Here is a 6,000-nt window from a genome sequence, read left to right as displayed (position 1 = left end):
CCAAAGCATCAAACACAGTGTGTGTACCTTAAGCCACTAAAATGTCTGACCTGACCCAACAACCCAAACCAAAGCATCAAACACAGTGTGTGTACCTTAAGCCACTAAAATGTCTGACCTGACCCTACAACCCAAACCAAAGCATCAAACACAGTGTGTGTACCTTTCTGATGAAGGCTTGTCGGACAGATTTTCTCGTGAACATGTTGCTCGGCGCTTCCTCCGTTTCGCTTCCACGGCTATACTCCATCTGGTCACTGAAGGACTGATTGCTATACTGCCTGCCATACTGCCCGCTATACTGCCCATCGTACTGCTGTTTTGGGCCATGTGGGGTCTACGAATGAAAAATAAGATAAATAAAAGAGAAGCAAGGCTTTCATGTGGGTAGCCGGGCTTAGTGGTAACGGATCGAATCTTACACTCGCCTGAATTTTTTACACCTTGAGTGGTGGGGTCTGGGCACACACATACACACACACACACACACATACATATATATATACATATATATATATAATATATATATATATATGTGTGTGTGTGTGTGTGTGTGTGTGTGTGTGTGTGCGCGCGTGCATCTCTCTCTGTGTGTGTGTGTGTGTGTGTGTGTGTGTGTGTGTGTGTGTGTGTGATAGTCAGTCGTTTTCGACTATGACCATCAGAACAACAGAGGAGGTAACTGCTGTCCCTACTACTTGGGCGAGAATTTGATTTTTGTAGAGAGTGTCTTGCCCAAGTTACATCTCCACTCTCTCGGCCAACAGGGTTTTAGGACAGTCGGCGTTGGGATGGTTCCCGAAGGCTAACTAGCCCCCAAGGCTGCAGAAATATGAACCAGTACAATTTTGCCTCCTAGTTTGAGAGCCATAGTCCTTCACAAAAGACTAAACTGTAAATGATTTCCTATTGCATTTTGATGTGTGTATGTAACATTGATGTAATGTTTTATGTTAACAAAAGTGTTTTTGGTAAAGCACCTCGAGCAGATTTCTCGATAGTGTGCTATATAAGTATCCATTATTATCATTATTATTGCATTTGAGAAACCATTGATAATACAGCTCTCACTTTGCTGTTGGTCCATCTGTAAATTTATGTCAATCTATGATATAAGCTCTTACATACTGGCCGGATATATATATATATATATATATATATATATATATATATATATATATATATATATATATGCATAGTAGATTATCAACACTGATGTGATCTTGAGCTCTAAATCTACAAGGCATTTATGTTCTAGCTTGAACAAACCACTGTGCCATTCTCAATGAAAACTGCATCAAAAGTTTCTGTCATGCATCTAACGTTTTCATATACGCAATGTCCTGACCTTGAAAGTTGACTTTTGTCTTCATGTTTTCACCTTGAACGTTGACCTCTGTCTTGCCTCTTTACACAGGTCTTATTCTTTTCATGACATGACCAACCATTCGATCAAACTTGATGAAATTTGTGGACAAGACCACTCTCTTGCACACAAAAACTTTTCCCATCAATATAAAATTGAATTTTTACACCTTGACCCTTAACGTCTGATAATTAATTTCTTTATGAATCATACTGTACCTATGACCAGTCACAATACCAAGTATGAAGATTGGATATAACTTTTCTTTCACATTTTTTCCCTTGCGTACAATAAAATTCCCTTAACCTTTGACTTATTATCTTGCTTATCATAATTATCTCTATGATGAGGGTGAATTCAAAGGTCTTTTTTCATACCAACTAAGATTAGTTCCAATGTCACATGTAATCGCTGAGAATATGCCAACAGCAACGTTTACCACGAACACACACACATAGACAACGGATCATTGCACGGTGTCACTTTGGTCCGCTCTTGACCAATGGTTCATTTCAAATGACTCATAAGCTTTTCAGCTCTTGACCAATGGTTCATTTCAAATGACTCATAAGCTCTTCAGCACTTGGCCAATGGTATATTTCAAATGACTCATAAACTTTTCAGTACTTGGCCTCTGGATTATGTCCTGAGGATTACAAACATTTCAGCTCTTGGCTACTGGATTATTGGCCTTTTTTCATTGAATTTTATTGACTTTTCAGGTCTTGGCCTCTGGATCATTTGCTGAGGATTATAAACGTTTCGGCTCTTGGCCACTGGATTATTTCCTGAGGATTATAAACGTTTCAGCTCTTGGCCACTGGATTATTTCCTGAGGATTATAAACGTTTCAGCTCTTGGCCATTGGATTATTTCCCGGGGATTATAAACGTTTTAGCTCTAGGCCACTGGATTATTTCATGGGGATTATAAACGTTTTAGCTCTAGGCCACTGGATTATTTCCTGAGGATTATAAACGTTTCAGCTCTTGGCCACTGGATTATTTCCTGAGGATTATAAACGTTTCAGCTCTTGGCCACTGGATTATTTGATGAGGATTATAAACGTTTCAGCTCTTGGCCTCTGGATTATTTGCTGGGGATTATAAACGTTTCAGCTCTTGGCCTCTGGATTATTTGATGAGGATTATAAACGTTTCAGCTCTTGGCCACTGGATTATTTGATGAGGATTATAAACGTTTCAGCTCTTGGCCTCTGGATTATTTGATGAGGATTATAAACGTTTCAGCTCTTGGCCACTGGATTATTTGATGAGGATTATAAACGTTTCAGCTCTTGGCCTCTGGATTATTTGATGAGGATTATAAACGTTTCAGCTCTTGGCCTCTGGATTATTTGATGAGGATTATAAACGTTTCAGCTCTTGGCCTCTGGATTATTTGATGAGGATTATAAACGTTTCAGCTCTTGGCCTCTGGATTATTTGATGAGGATTATAAACGTTTCAGCTCTTGGCCACTGGATTATTTGATGAGGATTATAAACGTTTCAGCTCTTGGCCTCTGGATTATTTGATGAGGATTATAAACGTTTCAGCTCTTGGCCTCTGGATTATTTGATGAGGATTATAAACGTTTCAGCTCTTGGCCTCTGGATTATTTGATGAGGATTATAAACGTTTCAGCTCTTGGCCTCTGGATTATTTGATGAGGATTATAAACGTTTCAGCTCTTGGCCACTGGATTATTTGATGAGGATTATAAACGTTTCAGCTCTTGGCCTCTGGATTATTTGATGAGGATTATAAACGTTTCAGCTCTTGGCCACTGGATCATTTCCCGCGGATTATAAACGCTTTAGCTCTAGGCCACTGGATTATTTCATGGGGATTACTATAAATGTTTCAGCTCTTGGCCACTAGATTATTTCATGGGGATTATAAATGTTTCAGCTCGTGGCCACTGGATTATTTCATGGGGATTATAAACGTTTCAGCCCTTAGCCACTGGATTATTTGATGAGGATTATAAACGTTTCAGCTCTTGGCCACTGGATTATTTGATGAGGATTATAAACGTTTCAGCTCTTGGCCTCTGGATTATTTGATGAGGATTATAAACGTTTCAGCTCTTGGCCACTGGATTATTTGATGAGGATTATAAACGTTTCAGCTCTTGGCCTCTGGATTATTTGATGAGGATTATAAACGTTTCAGCTCTTGGCCTCTGGATTATTTGATGAGGATTATAAACGTTTCAGCTCTTGGCCTCTGGATTATTTGATGAGGATTATAAACGTTTCAGCTCTTGGCCTCTGGATTATTTGATGAGGATTATAAACGTTTTCAGCTCTGGCCACTGGATTATTTCCAGGGGATTATAAACGTTTCAGCTCCTGGCCTCTGGATTATTTGATGGGATTATAAGCGTTTCAGCTCTTGGCCACTGGATTATTTCCTGCGGATTATAAACGCTTTCAGCCTCTAGCCACTGGATTATTTCATGGGGATTACTATAAATGTTTCAGCTCTTGGCCACTAGATTATTTCATGGGGATTATAAATGTTTCAGCTCGTGGCCACTGGATTATTTCATGGGGATTATAAACGTTTCAGCCCTTAGCCACTGGATTATTTCCAGGGAATTATAAACGTTTTAGCTCTTGGCCAGTGATTTATAGCCCTTGTCCTTTTTTTTCATTGAATTTTAAAAACCTTTCAGCTCTTGTTCGATATTTGATTTCATAAGGGAATCAAACTTCTCAACTCTTGGGCAACAGTTTATTTCAGATACATGTCATGCACTTTGTTCGCGACCATGCAGAAATAAGCAATTTAACGTCACCAAACTACTCTGTGTGTGTGTGTGTGTGTGTGTGTGTGTGTGTGTAATTCGAATGTCTAGAATTCTGGAGAACTTGTGATGCTTGCACAGGAATCATTCGCAAACTACCACTTTGTCGCTGTTATCACTGCTGATATTCATATAGCCTCTATGCGCTTTCCAAAGCATGGGAGTCATTCACACAACAGGGGTGGGTCGCAAAAGCGAACGAAGCAGCGCAAAGTTGGCTTCGAGTAGAGAATACTGATTGTTGCTGAGTATATGGACTTTACCGTGGAGTTAGGAACACTGTTAACGATAAGCAAACAAAGAGCTGCAAAGATCTTTCATGCAGTCCGGACCATGTCGCCTTCCTGGGTGGAGCCGACTGAGCTCAGCTAGCTACCTTCAGACGCTCTTCATTCGTTTCCTGTGTCATGCAGTCAGGTTTCAGCCACGTGCACACACACACGCAAACACACACACACATACATGCACAAATTTGCTTACACAAACCTGCGCACGCGCTCACATAATCATACTCACCATTACTCCTGGATGAAACCCTGGGGGTGGGGCCTGTCCCGCATAATATGCGGGCGGGTTCTCTACGGTGTTCGCGTTGGGGTACATGGCTGGAACCTTAGAGCACTCAGAAGGCTGGAGGTATATAGAGCTCCCACAAAAAGGTGACCAAGGGGATGGAGGGTGGCGGGTGGAAATGCAGAAGCTGTGAGAAGATCGGTGTGGGAAGACTTGCAAACGTTATCAACACAAGATGTGGACTTGGGTTCTGTCCGTTTTTCCCCCCTCTCGCTAACTGTTCGTGATCCATGCCATCTTTACAGCGTTTGTTTGTTTGGGGTTTTTTTCTCACTCTCCTCAGGTGTGCAAGCCTGGCGGAAAAAATAGCACAAGCACTGCCACAGTTTACTATTTCGTCATGAAAAAAAAAAGCCATGTCAAATTTATCATCCCATCGTTTTTTGTTTAGTTGAAAACAGTAGGTTTTTTGTTTTTTTTAACCATGTAGCAATAAGACTTTGAATCTTCATAGTTAAAACATATCAAACTTAAACGTCGTCATGAGTGCAGTTGCGCCTGTATACCTACTAAAGGATTGTAGCCTGTCTGGCAACGGATTCATAATTTCATCTAAATATCGTTTCTTTTGGAACTGGGATAGCTTTTTTTTCTTTTTCTTTTTCTAATTGCTTGATTTCTTTTAATGCTGCTTTAAGATATACAGCTGTGCACTGTTTTGTTATCTGATGCAACGACCGACAGACTGGTCTTATTGACAATCACCGTATTGTGTGCTAGGACATTACACAACATTTTCCCTCTTCCACAGACTTAGTCGTTACATTCATCTGTCTGGGCGTAACATCTCCGAATGGTTTGTGTGTGTGTGTGTGTGTGTGTGTGTGTGTGTGTGTGTGTGTGTGTGTGTGTGTGTTATGCGAAATTTCATCATATTATTATCATCCAAAGAATGTTTCATAAACAATAGGAAACAAAACCCAAGGTTTTTTTTGTTGTTTGTTGTTTTTTTCAAACCTTTTTGTTTCCTTTACTGCATTTTCTGCAAGTCGGCAGAAACCATTACCCACTCCTGACTCCAAGCCACCTTTGATTTGTGTTACATTTCATTGAAACTTTCACCTGAAAACATATAACTGACCACTCGCACCACTATCGGCTTGACTATCAGGAAGCTTCCTTTGTCTGTTTGGGTAACCGACTTCAGCAGTGTGGGGGCAGAAAATCAAGTATACCTCCCCGCCAGCACAATATGCAATTACATAATGCAACAGAGTAAAACATACTCCAATACTAGAACATGCGCC

Source organism: Babylonia areolata, chromosome 15 (genome assembly GCF_041734735.1).
Source record: "Babylonia areolata isolate BAREFJ2019XMU chromosome 15, ASM4173473v1, whole genome shotgun sequence".
NCBI lineage: Eukaryota > Metazoa > Mollusca > Gastropoda > Neogastropoda > Buccinidae > Babylonia > Babylonia areolata.
Note: the sequence above shows the minus strand (reverse complement) of the source record.